Consider the following 23,328-nt stretch of genomic DNA (forward strand, 5'->3'; position numbering starts at 1 on the left):
TCTGATAGTGGAGTCTGGGCCAGTAAGACAAGATAATTTACAGCTAAATGTAGCGTATTATACTTTTAACAGGATGTAGGAAGGCAGAAGATATACATTAAAGCAAATCCTGGTGTAGAAATGTGAACAAACAGCTATCTAGACATACTGAGACCCTTGAAAGTTGAATTTTTAAAGGAATCTCTTTCAGTGAGCTACAGGATCCTGATACTCCAGGAAGATCACCAGATCACTTAGTAAAAGCTGGAGCTAAAAAGAGATATCTTAGAAACCAAAGTTGGGGATTTCAGCTGATGGGTAAGAATTATAGAACAGCTAGCCTTTCCCTGGCTGGTGTACCTAACTATTTAGTCCCCTATGTCTAGTCTCGCCTTTACCTTTTATTTTTTTTGTTGTAAGCTAGAACCTTGCTAATTTACATCCAACTGATTCAAATTCTCCTATACAAAATGATGATTTCTTCTCATTTCTCAGCAAAGTAACATAACACCTCAGTGTTTTACCTTGATATTATGATTCTTGTTCTTTAATAGATTATTATACTAAGGAGAATTATCTAGTGAGTTTCAGTTTGTTTGACATGAATGTATTGCGGAACGGGCAATAAATAAAATAATTACTGTGAGGTTAGCAAAATTCAGCTTGCACAAAGTAAGGGGCAACAAGTTGTACCAGATTGGTGACTCATTTACAATTCACTTGCTGCTTCCCATTTGTTCCAGAGGGGAATTAAGCATCCGCCCTTTCCCTGGCACACTTCCTCTCCTACTCCATCTTTGTGGGCTGCATACTGAGGGGAGGGGATGGGACTCCTGCTGTCTGTGGGGGAAGGAGAGTAGCAGCACAGTAAGGAAGCACCTTATGCAGACCTACTGACAGCAATTCCTGGCCCTGGGGCAGAACAGTCAACAGGCCCCTGTGCATTCTGCCTTACTTTTGGGCAGTGCTGCACCTGTGCTGATGGATGTCCAGAGAGCTGCCGGCTGGGCTGGTTTCTGCCCTTGCAGTGGGGTTGCCAAGTATCTCATTGCACAAACCAGAAGACTCTTACCCCCTCTGCCCTACCTCTTCTGTGAGGCTCTGCCCTTGCTCCCTCCCTCCCTTCTTCCCTCCCTCTGTCACTTATTTCCCCCCTATCCTCACTCATTTTTCACCAGACTGGGAAGGAGGTTTAGGTGCAGATAGGGTGGCAGTGTATAGACTCTGGAAGGGAGTTTGGATGCAGGGGCTTGGTGCTTACCTCCGACAGCTCCTGAAAGTGACAAACACACACCTCTGACATTGGCTCCAAGGTGGAAGAGCCAGAGGGTATCAGCATACCGCTGCCAGCCTCATGGGAGTTGCAGAGTTGGCACTTGGGCTAGCAGCAGTGCAAACTGATAGTTCTCCCCCAAGCTGGGACTTGTTGGCTTCTTCTGGGAGTGGTGCAGAGTGAAGGTGGGCAAGAAGTCTGCCTCAGCCCCACTATGCCACTAGCAGCAGCAGCAGCGGTAACTGTGGGCCACCAATCTATTTTAAATAGCCCGAGTATCTGGGCATTTGCTCCCTTAGCCTCACCCCTTGTCAGCAGGCCTCACCTTATGACCCCTTACTCCCAGGCAAAGGTCCCTGAGCAAGGATCAAAATCTGACCCTTTACCATTTGTTTACATATATAAATCACTTCCTGGCCAGCTATACGTCTCTCTCTTTTAACATTTGCAGTAGAGCTCAAACATTTCCAAAGAAGCAAATGTTCTCAAATGGAACACAAAACTGTAAAAATATTTCATTAAAAATTGGGCTTCTGTCTCCTCAGATGATAGCAGCTAGATAGGCTGTCTGCCTTTTTAATTACAAAATTCTGAGGTAGTACATTGAATCAATACATCTCTGTCAGTTGTCAACGTGGAGTATTCCAGCGCTCTTTTAGGTATTCCATTCTTCTCACAAAATTAAATCCAATGCCTTGCATTCTGTGGTCTGTTCTCTTTTGCCAGGATTTACCTCAAGAACATCACAGTATTAAAAGGGCAAAGAAGTCCTGTCTGCCAAATATATTGCTGCTGCAGCAGATAAAGCTTGAACGTTGGTGTTTTCTATCTCTGAAGTGTTTTAAAAATGGCACTCACAATTTAGGAAATGGCAAAATTAAGGTTGCCATGTATTTGAGGTTATGTATTAATGCCCATCCAGGATCTTCTGCAGATGCAACTCTGCTCGAGAGACATCTCTATCATTTCAATTATGATTTGTTAGCCAAATAAATTTGAAGAATTCTTCTAGTGCCGTTTACATTTGGTACAGCATTAAACTTAAACATATATGATGTATTATGTCTCTACTACAGTATAGGCAATTTGTTCACGATACTTAATTTTTACTTTAATGCTAAGTTAGTGGGTTTTTTGAGTGAAAAGCAGCTGTGAAAAGACAGAACATCCTCTTATGAAGGTACAGATTCACAGGATGGTCTTATGTGTGTCTAAAAACTCTAGCCTCTTCCTGAGAAAACATTAAATGTCATAAATCAGGAACCCTGTGCCTGTAACCTCCTGTTTTCAGGCACAGATTAGGATGCTAGAAGCACAAGTCTTTTTTCAGATGCAAAATTGTAGGTGCAAATGTTATAGGCCCAGATACAAAAAATGATGCTGTGACTTAGTCCAGCTAGAGATAAAGATAAAGTTTTTTACAGCATTACTGAACTGAGCTGGATGTTGCTTTACAGGATAGTATTCCCAGTGAGGAAACTGTCCAAAGAGATTGAGAGAAATTCTATTCTTATAAATAGTGTTATGGGAGCTATAAAGTCCATGCACAAATCCTTGAACACATGAAGGTTGAGTTAACCTCATGAAGATTTCAGTCTTTTGGTTCCTGTAAATGTGTATCCCACCCCTACACCAAATCCTGCTTGCTCTACTTATGTTCTACCGAAGTGAAAGTGAGCAGTATTTGTCCCTTTGGCTCCCCCTGACATCAATTTTTAAATGACTGTCTTCAGTGGGCCTGGGATGTTATGTCGAATTTAAGTTGTGATTACTATGGATGAAGTGGCCACTAGGACACCTGTACTTTTTTCTTTTTCCTCTTCTTTAGAAAGAACTCCCTCTTCCCCGTCCACACATGCCTTTTTCCGAAAAAGCTTTTTCAGAAAAAGGCTTCTTCCTCATAGAAAGAAGTTTACCAGTGTTGGAAAAACTCCTCTGTTCTTTCGATTTTCTTCTGAAAGAACGCGATTGCAGTGTGGACGTAATTGAATGTTTCAGAAAATGGCCATTTTCTGAAAAAAAAAACCCTCTGTAGTGTAGACATACCCTTAGTCTATAAAAATTTATCTTCGCTGCAAAGTTATCCCATGATTTAGTTCAGGTGTTGTCCCGAATTCCCTGTTGGTTCTCACACAGAAAAACCTCTAACCAGTTGTTTTATGCTCAAGCTTGCAGGAACATTCTTGCCTCAGCCCTGGTGGGTAACCACTTCATCTTTCAATGAGCATATAGGCTTGTCAAGCTAGAAGGTGTGCTGTTAGTCCTCGAATCCGAATTCACAACTCCACCTGAGCCAAATTTTCTTTAACTCCTCCCTTCATCAGTGTAACATTTTAACCCCATGTTTGCCTGTGAATTTCTGCTGCATTTGATGGCTTTAAAACAGACATGTCATCCAAGAATATTTTTTTGTGTATTGGCAGTTGGCCTAAAGCTGACACCAACCTCTTGGTGAAACTGAGGTGAGATGTCAAGAAGACGCATAAGAGCACTTCTGCAAAGGTACCAAGGTAAGAGAGTTCTAGAACACACTGAATGAATTCACAGGGAGGCCCAGTTTAAAGCGGCTCAAAGAACCAGAGGCCAACTACTAGACATCCAGCCCAGCATATAGGACATCACCATTGCCACAGTGGGGAGACACTAACCATGCTAAGCTACCTGTGCAATGAAGACATAGCCTAAGACTACATTTTACAAGTATGGGGTTGGTGGAATTCAGATACTGTATTTACTGGCAGGTTTTTATCTTGATAATAGGATGCAAAAATATAATTTAAAATCACATATTGGTGTCCAAAAGGCACTTCCTAAGAAGAAGCTTGCAATTTCACAGCCCTGTTTCCCTTTATATGAGCATTTATGCTTGTATACTACAGTTCTAGACATTAATGAACCAGATGTTCCTTTGAAAAAGTGGCAGCCGGTGTAGTCAGGTGTGTAAAAGCCGACAGCATAAAAATATTGCAAAGTTCTTTTATCACTTTGAAAACTAATCAGTAAATTTTAAAACTGTATTTTTGAATTGTATTGATGTTTAATGGGAAAAAAACCTTAGCATTTAACTGTACGCTTGTTGTATCTTTGAATTTATGATCTCTTCTCAGTCTATTATCCATTAACAATAAGCAATTCCTCTTCAAGCTTCCCTGCCTTTTGAAACAATTCCCATTAGCACAATTACAGCTAAAATCATGACTGAAAATTACATCACACTTACTTTACAATGATTTATTATTTTTAAAAACCTAGAAAACCTCTTGTATTGGCTACTACTATGCTTTATATAGCAGCTTGTCATGGTGTTGTCATTTGTATTTATTTGTATTTACATACATAAAGGGTATCTGTGTCTATACCTATAAAGTGTACTTATATTGATATGTGACAATATGTAATGACAGCTGAGTAATATGAAGAATTTAGTCTGTTTTTATCTACCACATATCCGTAAACTAATTGATTTTTTCCCCTAGAATGTGTATTTAAATTAAGACTGTCTCTTAGAAATGTTTACTCACAATGATGTTGAGCATTTGAAATTTAAGCTACTGCCTACATGTGAGTAGTCAAATAACTCACATGTTTTCTTGAGCAAACAGTCACTTCCAGCCCAACTACTCATAAGCTAAAATTAAAAAAAAAATGTTTGTGGCGTCCTGAACATTAAGAATTTGTTTCTAAAGTTTCCATCACTTGCTGCTACTCCACCAAGGGTAGCAATTGTGGAAGCACCATTACAGACGAGGCCCTGGCTGGCACTGACATTTTAAGCACCATGATAGGTAGCCCTGCTTAGAGCAAGATTAGATGACATGGCGCTTAAAATGCTAGCAACCATCTGGAGTCCTGTCTGTGTGAGTGTTTTCAATGTTCCTATTACTGAGCTGAGCCAGTGGTAGCAATACAGCGCTATTTTTTGCTTTAGTTCTGGAAGGTCTTAAATGTGCCATATAAGCTTAATAGCGTGTACTGTTAGTATACATGCAAGTGACGCATGCATATAATTTGTTGTATTTGCTCCTGTTTTCTTGAGTTAGAACTTGATGGTTGCACTGTCACCCAAAGAGTAACTTTCCTAAGATTACAAATAAGGTGTCTGATCTAAATCATACAGATTATGGTTGTACGAGGTATCTCTAGAGACAGGGAACCAACTGAATACATTTGTGTAGCTTTGCAGAATTGTGAAGTGTTTGCATGTAACAAAGGTATACTCAGTTAATAGCCTTCTACCATTTCTAGTACAGAACCTATTCCTTTTGTGGACAAGTAGGTGAATCAGCATAGTGCTTTGACAACTTTGTTGGTGGAAATTCTATGGAGTTTGCACTAGAAGTTGAGGGTTCATAAGAGTCATTCTTGCACTTTCTCTGGGACAGGATCAGAAGCTTACATGTGAGAATTTCCCAGTGGAGTTACACAGGAACACAAGAACATCCACATTGGGTCAGACCAATAGTTCATCTATTGCAGTATCCCATCTTCTAACAGTGACCAATGCTAGATGGTTCAGAGGAAGTTAACAGAATAGGTAATTATTAAGTGATCCATCCCATGTTGTCCATTCCCAGATTCTGGTAAACAGAGGCTAGGCATACTTTGGAGCATGGTTTTGCATTTCTGCCCCTCTTATCTAATTGCCATGGATGGAATTATCCTCCAGGAATTTACACAGTTCTTTTTTTAACCCATTATTGTCTTTGCTTTTGCAAGGTCTTTTGGCAAAGAGTTCCACAGGTAGATTGTGCATTAAGTAAAATAATACTCCGTTTTACTTGTTTTAAAACTGCTTAGTAATACTTTCATGTTGTGATATTAGAGGTGATAATTGGGGAACCCATTAAAGATAGCTTCCCCTATTATCACCTCCAATATCATTAGCTCACAGACATTTACCTTTCTCCCCACCCCCCGCATCCTCCTTCTGTTCTGAAATTTGATTTGTCCTTTTCATATATGTTCATTTTTTAAATTGTATCCTTTGGTATATATGGTTGTGACTATTTTCTTCCACTATTTGATCTGAGGAAGTGGGTCTGGCCCATGAAAGCTCATAATCTAATAAACCATCTTGTTAGTCTTTAAAGTGCTATATAGTCCTGTATTTATTAAAGAGGAAACTTGTCAAAGGCTTTCTGAAAATCTAAGTATACTATATCAACTGGTTCCTCCTTTTCCACATGATTGTTGACCCCTTCAAAGAATTTAGTAGATTGGCATGATTTCCTTTTATAAAAAGCATGCTGGCTGTTCCACAACAGTTTGTGCTCATCTATATATTTGAAAATTCTATTCTTTACTGCAGTTTCAATCAGGTACTGATATTAGGCTTACTAGCCTATAATTGTCAGGATAGCCTCTGAAATCTTTTTTAAAAATTGGCATCATGATAGCTATTTGCCAGTCATCTGGTACAGCAGCTGATTTAAATTATGGGTTACATATGACAGTTAGCAGTTTTGCTATTTCAAATTTGAGGTTCTTTATAACTCGTCAGCAAAAATATCATCTGGTTCAAGTAACTTACTACTGTTAATGTGTTGGTTTGCAGCAAACCACCTTTAATGACACCTCAATCTGGGACAATTCCTCAAATTTGTCACCTAAAAATAATGGACCAGGTTTAGGAATTTTCCTCCTATCCTTAGCCATGAAGAATGGTGCAAAGATTCATTTAGTTTCTCCACAATGGTTTATCCTCCTTGAGTGCTCTGTTAGCATCTCAATCATCCAGTAGCCCCATTGGCTGGTTAGCAGGCTTCTTGCTTCTGATGTACTTAAAGAATTTTATGCATCCAACTCCCAATGACTTTCAATGCAAAATGTCTCACTTGGGCTCCTTTGAGTTTCCACCTTAAAGGTTTTTTTCAATAAATAGAGCAAAGCAGGGCACTATCTGCACTCCCTTGGGGCTGATTTTCCTCTAAAGAGCAGGTATAAATTATCTTTCTATGTGCCAGTAAGAGTGGCTTTAAACTCACCATGTCTAACAGGCTTCTAAATTAAAGAGTGATTTTATATAGCTGTGAGATTTGACTTCAAAAGTCTTTTAATTAATTTAGAAACAGAGTAGCCACCCTTACACAGCTAAGGATCCTCAGTAAATGGTTTGCACAACATTGTGCTACTAGGTCATATAATGGTCAGCCATAGTTTGATTCTGGTCACGAATGGTAATCACATAAAGCAAGACATAAACAAAACAAAAGAAGGAAAATGGCTTCAGTTCCTTGGTTTAGTAAATTGGAAGTGTTTTACATGCAAATTTTAAAGATAGGCATTTCCATTGGGAGCAAACATAAACAAAGACTGGTATGTTTTCTAAAAGAAATTCAAATGACTCCATAACAAAATGAGAGGTTATTTCTTAGTGACTTATTTACAATACCCCAATAATAAGCGTATATCATATTTGACAGGCAAAATGAATAATCCATAGCTTTTACGTGTAACAGAAACAAGCTTGAGTTTTGTATGTTTATAAAGTTTCAGTGATTTTTTTTCCAATATAACAAAATTTACTGTCAGTAAAAATGTATTGCATAAGGGGTGAAGAGATAAGAGGATATTTAAAGACACTATACAACCTCTTACTATTCTTCTTGTTTTATCTGACTTATTTAGATTTCATTGATTTACTTCAATAATGCAATATATTGAGTGCTAATAGTCCAAGGGGGCTAACAAATATAGGTCTTTTGTCTTGGTATAACGTCTATGATTTCAATAGATTGCACCATGTCACAGGAGATATCCCTTCTATTGTACCTCCTGGCCAAGTTTAATGCTGTAGGTGCTCTCCCCTTTTTCTCAGCCTCTTCAGTTCTCCTTATAGAGCTCCACATCGCAAACAAAAGTCCCCTGCTGAGTCTACTTTATGTAAATTCAGATATTCAAAAATAAAGTCTCTCTCTTCTCTGTCCTCCAGCATTTCACTGTTGCTTGAGCACCTCACTCTCCTTGGCTCTAGATTCCTCCGTTTTCCTTCCCAAAGCTGGGATCATTTTGGTCTTTGCCTTTAGTCCTTGCAGCATTCACTTGCTGCCTCTTTCTGCAACCAGCTGTGCCTCCCCAGGATTCTGCAGTGGTTCAGGAAGTGTTTCTATCATCTCTGGGAGTTTTTCTTTTTAAGGCCAGGAGTTCACTGGTGGAGAAAAATCAATACAAGATACGAAATTCCAGCTATGACAATTGTGTAATTGTAGTCGATCTACCTTGCATCAATAGTCTGGGGCAGCCCCAAAGCAGGACATTGACAGAAGAAACACTTTCATTGATTTTCCATAATCCTCATGACTGCGAGGAGTCATGGTCAATGGGGGTGCTCTTAGCATTTGATTTAGTGTGTCTTTACTAGTCCTGATAAATTGAACGCTGGAAGACTGACCATCACAGCATCGATCTAAGGCAGTGAAGACAAGCCCGTAGAGGAGCTTTGTTTTCTAGGAGCATACTTTAAAGGCTCTTGGTTCTGATGCTCTGATACTCTGTCCTAGCAGTTTCTCTGCTCAGGAGTCACTTTTGCTGAGTCCTAATGATTTTTTTTCAGGCACACTGGCTAATTAGCCACTAATCAGCCATGAATAGATTTCATTACTTCCAGGTAGGTTGACTTGACTCAGGGTACATATACTCTTGAAATGAAAGTACTTCAGTGTGGACACTCACAACAATGATAAGAAGAGTTCTCCTGTCTCAGTAGCTAATGCCACCTCCTTGAGCTCAGTGTAACTCTCCATATAGCTACATCTCTCAGGCATGCAGGTTTTTCAGTGCTGAGAGATGTAGCTATGCTGAGGTAAATCCCCAGTGTGCATCATCCTTCATTGTCTCTTACAGGATCCTGTGACAGGTAGACTGGTCCCTGATTCCCCTGAAGGGGCCAGCACTCTGATACACACTTCTTCATATAAGGGACTTTTTTTGCTCTCAATCTTCATTGGATAAAGGAAGAGTATTTTAAGCTCAATAGGAAATATTAGACTAACAATTTCCATGTTAAAAAGTATGAAGGTGGGGCTGGGACTAAGATTTTGGACAAAGGAGATTCTCTGTGGTCTGGCAGGCCCATGGATGTTGCTGGACCAAAGAATGCTGGAGGCCAAGAGTGGGAGCCAGCTGGGAGAACACAGAGCTGAAAAGCCCTGGCTGGGTCAGTAGTGGCTGAGATAGGTAGTGGCTTGGGAACCCTGGTCCCGGCTGGAGAACCCTGGAGTCAGTGGATCCAGGCAGAGAATGGGGAGCCCCAATCCCTCAACCCCAGCCAGGGAAGCCTTGGTGTTAGTTGGCCCAGGCAGCAGCTGCGGAGCCCTGGGAACCCAGCAGGAGCAGGATGGGCCCAGGAAGTGGGGCTGGTGGCAGCCAGGCGGCCCCGGCCATGGAACCCTGGGAAATACTCAGCAGCAGTGGGTTGGGGTGGCCAGGTGCCCCAGCTGGGGAATCCCATGTCATATATCAGGGGACAGGTGGTGTAGGGAATTTCCAGCAGCTGCAAGGCCAAGCAGCAGCAGAGGAGCACTGGCCAGAGAGACTAGGGGAAATCCGCAGTGGTAGCGTGGCTGGCAGCAGCCGAGTGAGACTGGCAGCAGCAAGTAGGACTGCAAGATGGGAGCCTCAGCCTTGGGTGCCCAGGGGAGAGGAACCAGGGAGTAGGGCAGCCAGTAGGGGAGCATTGACCTCCTCTGGTCTGGCAAACTCCCTGGATTGGAACAATCCACCCTGTAGTTACATTTGCTAAATATAAATGTTATAGAAGATTTACTTGGCATAGCTCGGGTCCTTAACTCAAATACATTTTGTTTTACTTCATTTAAATAATTATTCTGATGTGGGGCTGGGTATGAAGGATTCAGTATGCAGGCTGCCCTGGGGAGAGAGGATAACTCCAGCCCTCTCACCACAGTAGCTTGGGGCCAGGTGAGAAGTGCCTCTCCATGGCCACTGCAGCTGCAGTGAGCACAACTGGTGGGAGGGATACAAGTCCCCTGGTTGAGGGATAGAAAAACAGACACACAGACAAACGCAAAAAGACAAATTCTCTGAAATATATATATATTAGATAGCTGTCTCTTTCTCCCTTCTGACAAGACAATGATGGTAATCTAAGATAGGTTCAAATTAAAGGGGCTAACTCTGTAAAATGCAGTCTAATGGATTTGGAAGCTTTTTCAAATGACACAAATCATTCTCACACGTTACCTTAGACCTACCATATAGATTGATATTCATTCATTCAATCCAGATTTGATGGTTCCAAACCTGTAGCAGCAATTTTCTCTGCAAATGTATGTTGATATAACCGCATGGAATTTGAACTTGCGGAAAGCCTATTAAAACTATTGGGATGTAAGCTAGATGAAGACAAGACATGCTAGAGATGTTTGAAAGAAATCTAGTAGTCCTACAGAAAGAAGAGAGATTTCTCACATTGGTCTTTTTGCTGTCCCACTTCATTCTCCTCTTGCTAGTCACATGCTTAAGGGTCTTAGCTGAAACAGTGCTTGAGTAGCTAGCAGAGTATAATGAGCTGTGCTTCTGTATGTAGAATAAAAGGAAGGCAGAAGTCCCATGATTTCATTGTATGATGATTTCTTTGATAAAAATGTATTCATTTTTGCAGAAGGATTGGATAATATAGCTAAGAATTTTTCATCTGTTTTCTGTAAATGCAATGTTAAAAGTATTACAATAATTTGGAGCATGAGCCTTGTCATGCTTGATTTACACCCTCAAAAGTGAAGTATCATTATTCTGTGGAATTTTTTTCTCATTTTGCTGCAGCCCTGGGACTTATTAACAGCTGCAGGGGAAAAAATACATTTGGTTAAAATTAATTTTAAGTATTCTACTTCTTTAATTTGTAGTTTTGGACAGGATTTGTTTTTGTTGGATGGCATGATTATTTACCCATTAGAAATGGCAGGTATTGATTATGATTTAGTAAGACAAATGCCATATAATTGAAATTGCCAGTGCTTCGATATGCTATAATCTACCATATGCTGGGAAGTTTATGTCTCTAATAGAATCTGTTGTCTCTATTTATGAAAGACTAATAGAGGCTGCTTTATTCTGCACCTTTTGGGCACTTCTTGTTACATTAACATTAAAAATCACAATATAACTCTGGGGGGCAAAGTGGATGACTATATAACAATAGCAGTGAGTGCTTATTTAAAGAATGCAAGGATTTGCTGGTGCTTGACTTTTCAGCTCATCTACCTTTGTCCTTGGAGTCTGAACTTCATGTTCCATTTCTAATGCATCTTTAGCCCATCCAAAAAGTAACAGCTGTGGACTGGACAAGTGAGTGTTGAATAACTACTTGTAATAATATATTTCTTTGTTATTAATAAGAAGCACTAATGATTGGAGTAGTGAAGGGTGGAATATAGAGTGTTTCCCATATGAGTGGCTTCTGCTGGCAAATCCATAGAAATTAATTGTAACATCCTATCAAGAGAAGCTCTGTTTCTTCTTCTAGAGATGTTCCTGTGGGTGCTTGGCTCCAGATGTTGGTGTAAGGCTGCACCTTTGATTGGAGATTCTGCACAGGCTGCACATGTGCAGTGCTTGGCTCGCACACTGACAGTACCCCAATAGAGCATGTGTGCAGCCCGTCTCCTCCTGTCCTTCTCTGTCATCCCCATCCTGAGACTGAGTGACTCTGCTGAATTCTAAGTTTTTCGCTCTCAAATAGTTATTTTAGTTGTTAGCTTAGTTAGCATAGACTCTTAACTATATCCATCAAGTCAAAGATTTTTTCACTTAGTGGATTCTCCCACACAAGCTATGTTTTAGAGTTCAGTCCCCCCATGTGATAATTACCATGGGTCCTTCCCTCACCAGCATGGGCACTGGAGGGATGGTGAGGACCCATCCCTCACCAGCATGGGCACACATGATACACCATGCCACATAGGGCTTATGCCCCCCCAGAAGCTTCACTACACATAAACCTCTTGGAGTTTTGAGTGATCTGATATACCTGCCTCCAATTTCTTTCTCACACCAGGGACCAAAGCATCAAGATCCTCACCGAAAACATCACATGTATGTTTTATATAAACTGATAGCAGGGAGCTTGATCCCAGTCACCAGAGATCATGAAACTGAAATTAATGCATTCGACACAAGATTTTAGCATCCTGTGTATCCAGAGCACTAAACACCACTAAGTCAGCAGATTTGTTATGTTTGAGCATGAATGGGAAATAAATGATATGATCTTAGACAATGTGTTCAATGTATGGAGATACCTGCAAATAAATCAATCTGCAAACCACAACCAACAAGAAATTCCTAAAGTTTTGTTCCATGGCATATCTAGGAAAGTACTCTCTGGAAGATGCATTCCTGATCAGATGAAGGGACAGCCTATTGATGCCCTTTTATACCCCTGCTTCACAGAGTAGTACAAAAAGTTTGAATGATCATACTGATAGACCCTATATGACCCAGACAACCATGGTACCTATTTGTCACCAGAATGTCTGTCTGCCTCCCAATTGCACTCCTACCCACTCCAAACCTGTTATCACAACCCAAAGCTCAAACTCATAACCCCAACTTACTGATGGTAGATTGCTCTGAACAAGTACTATGCAGAATGTAGTCAACATATACCACTTACTTCATAAATGGACCAGGGTCTCTGACTTGTGTTCTGTTAGACAAACTAATCCTGCTTCCCCCTGCTTCTGCTAATGCTTGACTATCTCCTATACCTTAAACAATGCTGTTCCATGAAGTCCATCTGTCAGCAATCACTGGAGCTGGTGACACTTCTCTTTTTGTGCATCCCATTACAAAAAGATTCTCAGAAATTAGATGCCTATTCAGTCTTGGGACTTGGCCCTCACTTGTGTAGGGAAAATTGGGGCGCTCATGAATGACCCACCATATGCTATATTTTTAAGGACAAAGTCACCTTTCAAATTCATCCCACATTTCTCCCCAAAGTCCACTAGCCTTTCCTCACCAGTTAACCTATACACTTGCCCATCGGTGGTAGGTAATATAGGCAAGGGAAGGTATTGCCTTCCCAAAAATGCCTGTGCTCCATGGCCACTGGGGAAGTCCTGACTCCCTGGCTGCTCAGGAAGGCTGGGGCCTTGGCATGGTAGTCCCAAACCTCCAGGTGTCCAGGAAGGCCTGGGCTTTGATTGGGCCGGGATTGACTCCACGGGGGGCAAGAGGGGAAGAAGGTGGAGCTTTGGGTGGAAGAGGCGGGGCTGGGACTTGCCTTCCTCAGCTGGGCCTTTTCCTGCCACCCATGCACTTACCTTTCTTCTTCCTGAAAAAACATGCCAATAATTTTGAATCAACGATGCATATGCTTGATGTACGCAGGGCACTATCCTGTTTTGTGCTTCCCTTAAACTTTTCATCTCCACTGCAGAATGATCTAGAGGCAAATCTATCTGTTCTCAAAGATTATCACATTGGATAGCAGACTGCATCTGACTATGCTAGCAAATAAAGAACATTAATCCCTCCCCTCCCACTTCAATTAGGGCACATGCCTTCAGATCTGTAGCAATGTCTGTGTCATTCTTACTCAACATTCCACTTGCAGGTATTTGGAAAGCTACCACCTGTGCTTCAGAACATATCTTTGTGAAGCATTATGCTCTCACTCAAGAGCCTTTGACTGATACTAGAATGGGCAGATTGGCACTGTCTACAGCTTCACTACCACATCCAAAGTCCCTGCCTAATTAAGAGATATTGTTTTGCAGCTATCTGGATGGGAGCTCCTGCAGAGACATCTCCCAAAGAAGAAGAGAAGGAGGTTACTCATCTGTGCAGTAACTGATGTTACTGCTCCACTACCCACCTTCCATCCCTATACTTCAGAGTTTGGAGCAGTCTCCATTGTAGAGAAAGAACTGAGGAGATGGGCTGTGCATGCATGCTATTGGCACACCATTGGTGTGTGAGATAGGCACTTAACGTGCACAGCCTATGTGTACGCTGCTGTAGAAATCTCTGTGCAAAGGTGTAGGGGCGTATCAATACCCTGAGTGGGGACACTCATCTTGAAGAACATCAGTTCCTGCATTGCTAAGTAACCTCCTCTTCTAGAGAAGTCAAAGGCATATTCTGGAAGACAAGCATTCAATCCATAGTGGAATTGAATGGGACTGGTCTTCAGGAATGAGTCCTACCCAGAAGAACCATTATTCAACATCAGATGTGAAAAGGAGAACACAGAGAAAGCAAGAGAAAGAAAGAGAGAGAGAGAGACAGAGGGAGAATACGGATTCTGTCCATACAAATTCCTTTTGACAGCTCCACAATATTTATTTCATTTAGTATTCCTGTTTGTGTCCATCATAGTTCAAGTTCTTTCAGTGGAATTAAATTGCATTTGAAAAGGGTGAATTCTCAAGAACTTTGAGCAGAATTTTTTAAAAGCCCCGAAAGGGGAGTTTGTCTCCATTCGCCATCATTAATATTTTCAGAGCTTACGCGGGTAAACAAAAGCATCAGAAGGCTTTAATTGTTACTCAAATACAATGTTTCATTTGAAACATTAGGTACTAATAATAGGTCTGTTCATTGATTGATTTGGCACTGCATATAGTATATCAAGTCTTAAATTCTAGGCCTTAATTTTCAGGGACTTAGAAGAAAGTTCGCATGTGCCTCAAATTAGCATATTTTTGTAAAATTAAAATTGTTTCAGGGCTCTTTTTTAAGGTACACATCTCTTCTTTCGGTGATTTTATTTTTGATTTTTATTTTAATCAGAATATTGTAACAAGAGCAACAACAGGAAAGAAACACATATACATATATAAATGAATAATTGCCTTTGCAATTTTGAGTCCTTTCTAGACATTAGAATGAGTTATGAAACAATTGTGTATGCAGTTTGTGGGACAGATTGCAGGGTCTGGCTGTATTGTGTGTGGTGTAGGACCTAAGTTGCAGGATGGAAAAGTGGCTTTAATTCTAGGAACATACAGGGATTGAACTTTCTCCTAAAGTGATCTGCTAAAGGAGTGCTCCATTATTACTCTAGTTAAAACAGACTAAGAGGGGTCCCTTTACTGGCTGTTAGCTGCCACAAAACAAAGTCAGACTGTGACAATCGGGGTCCAGTCACGCAAGGAGAGAACAGAAGTTTTAACTCCCCCATAAACAACCAGTTAAACCAACAAATTAGATACAAAGCCATTGTGCTATACAAATATAATGAGCAAGGTCTTCTATAAAAGCTTGTATTGTTCTGAACCTGATCCAAAGCTATTTATATATTTGTGTAAATGGAAAATTGTGCTGTTTAATTTCAATTAATTAACACATGTCCACTTTGTTGGAAACCAAAATGTAGATACCGTGTAGATTCAAGCAGGAGGGTTTATTATGCACAGCGCTGGTGGAGTGTTACCTTGCCACTTAGGCTTAGTGAGCACTGCTAAGAAATTGATCACAATAGATTATATAGGGAGCCAATGGGTGGAGACAAGTGACAGAGTGGGAGTTCCTGAGCCCCAGGATAGATTCTGGCAGCAGAACATAATGAACACAATAAGCCAATAGTCTAAGAGATTACATAGTAGCTCCACCCATAGCTCAGGTCAACACATTTGTTAAAATACAAGTATTGCCTCCCCTCCCCCTACGAGAATTGGCTTGCAATACATAAACTACATTCTAATTGGGATCCATAGGAGTGATGATGGTGCTTTCCCGACAGGCGCGGGGTGCAGTTCATAAGTCTAGGGGTATAAAGCAAAAAGACCTGGTAAGACCAAGTAATATCAGGTAAACAGCAAAGCAATTGTTTATAACATCATTCTGGTGTATCTGAGGACTTGAATTGTTAGGGAGGCAGGGTGTCATCTCATATTGACATGTTAGGCCTTTCCCTGAATCTGTGGTTGGCCTTGAGAAGGCTGCTGTTGTTTCTTTCCCATGATGGCAGACTATGAGGGTCTTGGCCTTGTTTGTGTGTGTGAAACTCATAATAAGGGTGTTCAATTATGGCTTCACACCTAGTTTTATGCTACTTTGGCGCCTTCCATTTGTGATACACAGGCGGGGCTGTTTTTCTGTGTTATTCCTAGGGCCCGTTGTCTGTTGGCTAGGCCTCATGCTTCTGCCCAGGCTAGTCAGCATGGGTCTACATGGAAAAGCTTAACCAGAGACCATGGTTCAGGATCTTACCTACATATCAATAGGCTATTTGCTATTTTATCCCTACACACTTCACAGCAGTTCAGTAAGTAGTCAAGCAGGGAAGGGCACCTCCCAAACCAGTTTACAGGAAGCTAGCTACAAGTCACTATCCATTGTCCAGCCTAGGAAAGGACAATGGTGACCCACTAAACTTAGTGGAAAGACACTGAGACAACTGTAAACTGAAAAGAATAGATAGGACACCGAACTTCAAGTCAAGAGGGAATTTTCCCTCTCTGAATAACCATGAGTCACCAGTCAGTGTTCCCTAAGCTGAGTGCATGGGTAGCCACCCACGATAGACTCCCATGCCACCCAGCGGATTAACAGAGCACCCACAATGCCCATAGCCAACAGCATGTGTTTCTACTGATGGTGCACATCCTCACATGACAAAGTCACCTACAAGATTTATATTATTATTACCTATCACCTTCATGTCCACCACACCTACCATGTCCTGTCCCGTCCCAACCCAACCAACCCCCGGTCTTCTTGGGAATTCATCTTTCCCCTGTCTGGGAATGCACCACTTTCCCTGCAAGAGAAAGGGTTGTAAACTTTTTGTGTAATACCAACCATCCTTAATTCCTACGGAACCAATGTGAGTGAAGGAAGCTTAGCAACTTAAGGTTCAGAACCCTCAATAATCATATAACAATATTTAGCACTACAATGACAAGATATATTGTGTGATAAATGCTGCACATGGGATTTAAAAAATAACAAACACCCATTTGAAATCAGTGGGGTTACATCAGTCTAAAACTGGAGCATTGTAATGATGAATCAAGTCCCGAAAGTATAACTATTACTCAAAGAGTTCAGGAAATAATTTCCAGTGACACTGATTATTGTGCAGACTTTAATGAAAACAATTATAAGTTTTCATATTTCTTGGCTTCAGTTGTCTATTTATTTGAAACTGCAAATTAATTATGATATTTTCATATGTTTTAAACCCAACTATGGATAGCTATTGGGAAATGTGTAATTAATTATTGCAATAGTTGATACAAGACTGAGTTGACACACTATTTTTATACATCATTATTTGAAGAAATGTAAAGAATCAATTAATTTTTCATTAGTTCTGAATTATTTCAAAAGCTTTGAAATACTTATGCATTTAATGTTTAATCATCAAGGAAATGTGTCTTCTAATGGTGTTAACTTTAGGGACTTTAACATGCTTGCATGGCCCTAATTTCAGTAAGATAAATATCCTCCACAGCTGCTAGGCCACTGAAGCTTTCATGAGCTTTTGGGGGCTCAGCAGCAGTAAAGGCCATTAATGATTCTGCTCATTTTCCCAGTCCTCTGAGGCTGCAGAAGACTGCATTAGAGATTTTGTGGTGGAACTGCTAATCTATGCAGCCTGATTGCCATATATTCTGCCTTGTCTTACAATGACAGGTAGTTAGTCACTAGTAGTATAACAGAAGGCTGGAGTAGTTGTGAAATGTATGAAATTTACTGTACTTCCATCCAGAAGGCAGATATTTTTAAAAAATGATATTGAATAGGAATTGTATGAGGATTGGCAATTTTGCTAGAGGTAAGATTGCTGTTGTAGTAGATCTACCATTCTATTTCATGGCTTCCCATCTAGTTAAGTTCTGAGATTCTCACTCCTGTTAACTTTCAGTAGGAGTTGGATGCCTAAACATCATTTAGACCTTTTGAAAACCTTAGATTTTGATTATGTAAGATGTTAAAGACATTATCAAGTGGAATGATATATAAGTGTTTGTGTGTGTGTCGTATATTATATACTACCATATATAATACACATATCGTATATGCATATATATAGCATATAACAAAAGTGGGCAGTACAAAAAAAAAAAAGCAGCCCACAGGGTTAGTCCCTGGTGGGCCGTCGCCTCTATGTTTACCTGCACCTCAGCAGGTATCGGAGGATCGCAGCTCTGGTTGGCTGTACATTTCTGTTTGCAGCAATGCAAGCGGCGGGAAATACCAGGGACTGGGAAGCTGCTCGCGTTGGCCATGAACAGCAATTCGCAGCCATCCAGATTAACACTGTGGACCGGATTTAGCTCATGGGCAAGAATTTGCCCACCCTTGGCATATACACAATGTAATATATGTCATGTAATGGTTTCTGGTTCTCTGGGAAGCAAAAATACATATGATATGTGTCAGTTGTAAAACCACATAATCTTCACCTGACTAAAATGTGAATGAAGAAGTGTAGACATATTAAAGATATGGGAGAGTGAAGAAACTTAAAAGCATTTAGTTGAAAAATTTGTCTATAGAATTACATTCCTTTTGATTTATTCAGAGTATCAACTGAGCATTTTTCAATACAGAGGGATGACCCAGGACATCAGATAATTGTAAATGTAAAATATAGGTGTGAAATTATAGAATAATAGAATAAGAAAAGTAATGAAATAAAATTATTGTGTTAGATTTACATGTATTTTCTTCCTTGCCAATGAAACATTAAAACCAAACACTATATAGCAGTCAAAGAGAATAATATTGAATCCTAGAGTTGTGTGAAATTTTTCTAGAAGCCCCAAAACTTATTTGGTTCAGGTTTGATTACAGACTCTAAACTTTAATTTAATTTAATTTAATTTAATTTAATTTAATTTAATTTAAGAAACATTCACCACAGTCTATGAACCTGAGCAAAATTGGGCCAACTGATAAACAGGAGACAAGAACTGATGTGAATTAAAAAAAAAAAAAGGAAAACTTTATCTGAATGGTTGTGAACTAAACTTTTCCAGTTCAGAGGAGCTGTTATAGTAATTAGTATAACTTACTATTATGTAAAACACAGTGGGCTCAGCACTGAACTAGCCATAATTAAAGTGTTTATCATGTTAGTTTAGCTCATTGATGTACATATCAGTTATTGGATTTGGAATGTTCAGCTGTCTAATGGGCTGCACTTACTTATCTGTTGGTACTAAGAATTTGTTGAGATTTATTTAAACAAATGGGTTCATTTGAATGTTGAGGATATCCTTTTTTAATAATGAAGAGAGATTTTTTAAAACTGTTTCCTAGCAAATTGCTAACGTTCTTGGGTGCATAGGGACATGTTATCTCATGAGAGAGCTTTTTCTAGTTCTCTGCTCCAAATTTCTGGTATTCTCTGGAGGATTTACATGTCTAAATTGGGTATGTACCCATTTGAATCTGGAGTCTGAGACTTTCCATTCCTGTCCCTCAGGTATTTCTCTCTTTAGAAAGCTCTGATCTCACTGAATGCTTTCCATGTCAGAAGTTTAATCCTTCTTAAGTCATGGCTACAGTTCATAAAAGAATGCTATTATGGGCAGCTGTGTGCAATGAACGATAAAAGACAGTGCAACCCCTTAGCAGTGACCTTTACCTTAGAGATTGGAGGATGTAGGAAACAACTTTTTTTCCAAATGCAGATAACATTTATTTTTACTTACTAAGGATTTACTGTACATTTGTGAAGCTTTAACCGATTTCATATTTAAATGGCTGCACACAAATACCAGGCCAAATCTGTGCTGATACACCTCCGCCCCAAACCCATTAATAGAAGCACGATTATTTGGGGTGGTAAATGAGCCTTGAACAGACCCTTTTCTATGTTGCAATTTTCCCCCTGTTTAGCTACAAGTGTACATTATGTCAGCAAATCCCCAGCTGACATAAATCAGTAGAACTAGAATTAAGATGTAGCCCTCTGAAACTATCACAATATCCCTTTTGATGGGGTGCGCCTGTCAGCCCAGTCTTGGAGTAGTTAAGGTGCAGATAGGGCCCATTACTCTTATAAGCTGCACGTGCTGGAGAATCTGGCTGCACTGACAATAGCTGATAAACCTCAGCTGGGGGAGAAACAGGCTGAAATAGAAAGCCATTGTGGAAGTTGCTCTTTAGCCATGGGGAAAGGCTCATACCATGGCTATGTCTACATTGGCATGATCTTGCGCAAATACTTTTTAACACAAGAGTTCATGCGTTAAAGTATTTGTGCAAGAGAGCGTCTACACTGGCATGTGCCTTTGTGCAAGAGGTGCTTTTGCACAAGAGCATCCGTGCCAATGTAGACACACTCTTGTGCAAGAAAGCTCCAATGGCCATTTTAGCCATCTGGCTTTCTTGCTCAAGAAATTCATGTTGACTGTCCACACTGGTCTCTTGTGCAAGAACAGTTGTGCAAGAGGGCTTATTCCTGAGCGGGAGCATCATAGTTCTTGCACGAGAAGCATTGATTTCACACATTAGAACATCAGCGTTCTTGCACAAGAACTCCCCACCAGTGTAGACAGGCAGCATGTTTTTGCGCAAAAGCAGCTGCTTTGGCGCAAGATCACACCGATGTAGAACAGCCCATGAGTATGGAGTAGAAAGTGTGGGAGGCAGAGTAAGAAGCAGGCCAGGGAAAGAGCACTGAGGTTGGAGATTGTGCAGAATTTGGCTGCTGATTATTGGGACCCTGGGCAGGAGCCAAGCATAGTAGGTTTACCCTGGGAAGTGGCATAGCATTGCAGGAAATGCCAAACTCCTCTAACACTCTGGGAAGTGTGTGTGTGTGTGGGGGGGGATATATAATGCCCTACTTGAAGGGCTGAGTCATGAAGGGAGAGAGCACACGAAGTCACAGAAAGGAAGGCTGCAGGGTAAGTAAATGGTGGAAGAGGATACTGGCCTGGTTGAGAGCTGTTTTCCCCCAGATGCAGCCACAAAGAGTTGTCCCAGTAGTGAACAGAAAACTCTGTGACACCATGAAATAGAGCTAGGCCCTAAAGCAAAAAGGGTCATGGAGAAGTTCTCCTAGAGAGTAGAGTCTCTAAAGAGGAATTAGCCAATCAGAAGACAGGAGGGACTGTATAAGAAGCTGCAGGACTACAGGCAGCTCAGTTGCAGCCCAGGCCTGGAAGGGAGAAGGTTGGGGTGGCTGGCTGGCTGACAGACAGACCGACCCACCCACCCACCCAAGGAATGCTCAGAGTGGGGAGTTGTTAGAACATTGTCTCCAGGAGAAGCCCTGGAAGTGCTATTCTCCTACTGAGTGGGGGAAACAGACTGAGAGAATGGACTGTGGATGGGCCTCTGTTAGAGGTATACGCTGGAAGGGGTTTGCAATTACACAGAGTGGGACTCAGCTGGAGGGCTGAGTAGCCTCAAGGCTGTAGGGTTGCCAGGTGTCCGGTATTCACCCAGACAATCTGGTATTTTTGTCTCCTGTCTGGTAAAATTCAGAATACTGGACACCTAAAATGCCCAGTATTTTCTGATTTTTTTCCCCTGGCCAGGAGGCAAAAATGCCGGGCACCTGGCAACCCTACAAACACTCAGTGTCTGGCCTCCCCCCGAGTCCCAACCCCCATGCTTGTCTGGTTCCGCAAGGCTGCTGGCACAAAATGGCTGATGACCAACTTCTCTGCTGTTCCTATCCTTGCACTCACTCTTAAAGGGGACACGCTGTTTTATTTTAATTTTGTTTTGTTTTGTTTTGCTTATGTCTTGGAGTCTCTCTTTTTTTTTTTTTTTTTTTTGGCTCGACAATTTGGTCTCCCTCCCTCCCCTCCCCCCCCCCTCTTTTTTTCAGATTTTTTCCCCAGTATTTTTTTCGGGGTGGAGGGATGCAGTATTTTGGTTTCAACCATCTGGCAACCCTATTTAAGACAGAGTGCAGGCCAAATGGGGGTGCTCGCATGATGTGACAGCCCTTGTTTTGAGTGCCTAGTATTCCTTTATTTTAGGATTTTAACACCCTGGGAGAGGTGGAACTCAGAAAGCCAAAGCATCGCTACACTGGACTTCTGAGAAATGGCAACAGACCAGCGGAGACACTACAACAGGGTGAGCCATGCCCCATGGGACACAGTGGACACTACAGACATGGGTCCTGTCACAGTAACTTCTTTAGTGTTTGTGTCATTTCTTCTAAGCTGGGGTGCAATGTTCAAATCTGACCCTCTCATGCCAGCAGGAAAATGAACACTTCATTTGGGGGGTTATATCTTGAGATGCACCTTTTCCACCCTACTTCTTGCATTTTTCCACATGTTGAAAAGAAAAAAAATTGCTTGAATATAGTCTTTGAACTGTAATGAGATGTTGATGTTAACAAAAGATCACTATACAATCAAGGTTTCATAAACCTTACGGTACTCAGATATTCAACAGCTGGCTTTGTAGAAGTGCTCTTGGCAGGGGTGTTCATTCAAGTACTTTGGCAGAAAGAAATAAAACTCAGCTGTGAGAATAGCTGTACTTCTCCTCCTATGTGAACATTAGCTAATTATTTTTTCCAGATACATTTGGAGATATAAGATACCCCACCCCCCAGCAAAGTTATTTTCATAATGTAAATGAGATAGTGGGGGGAGGTGGAATGTTACATTTTAAGCTGAATGAAGCCGCTCTCCTACTATTTCATTTCGCACTGAAACAGTTTGAAACCTTCATATGTAGAAAGGGAGAGAAGGTGGTAGGGGTGAGTTAAATGCAGAGGCCCACAGGTGATTATGGCAATACAGAAAAGACATTATAGGACATCTGGATGGCTAAAAATCTGGCTGGCTGCCTGCCAGAAAAAAATCATGGCAGAATATTCAATGTATAAGGTTCTATTATAATCTAGTAATCACTAGTCACGATAGAAGTCCAAATAACTAAAAGGAAAAAGAGGCTTGATGTGGACAACCCACTTATATTGTTGAAGTTGGCGCTCTGAAGCATTTCGTACAGTTGTTAATTGTGCAAAACTCATAGAACTAAATGTTATATGCATGCATTATAGTTATGAAAATTGCAGAGCCAGGAACTTGGATACTGCAGTGATAAGAGTAAAATTGTGTAGATAGGAACCTAAGAACAGCCATACTGGGTCAGAGCAACTGCTCATGAAGCCC

General features: G+C 40.9%; 1 long non-coding RNA gene across 1 annotated transcript in view; it reads left to right on the top strand.

Moving 5' to 3' along the window:
• The window catches only part of LOC112547006 (uncharacterized), a 70,937-nt gene extending 48,283 nt beyond the window's left edge, over positions 1–22,654 (top strand). The window contains exons 2-3 of the long non-coding RNA XR_016350550.1: positions 3,676–3,762; positions 22,174–22,654. This is a non-coding gene — a long non-coding RNA (uncharacterized LOC112547006). The remainder of the gene's footprint in view (positions 1–3,675; positions 3,763–22,173) is intronic.
• Positions 22,655–23,328: the final 674 nt, after the last annotated feature.

Source organism: Pelodiscus sinensis, chromosome 12 (genome assembly GCF_052426305.1).
Source record: "Pelodiscus sinensis isolate ZL-2025 chromosome 12, ASM5242630v1, whole genome shotgun sequence".
Lineage (NCBI taxonomy): Eukaryota > Metazoa > Chordata > Testudines > Trionychidae > Pelodiscus > Pelodiscus sinensis.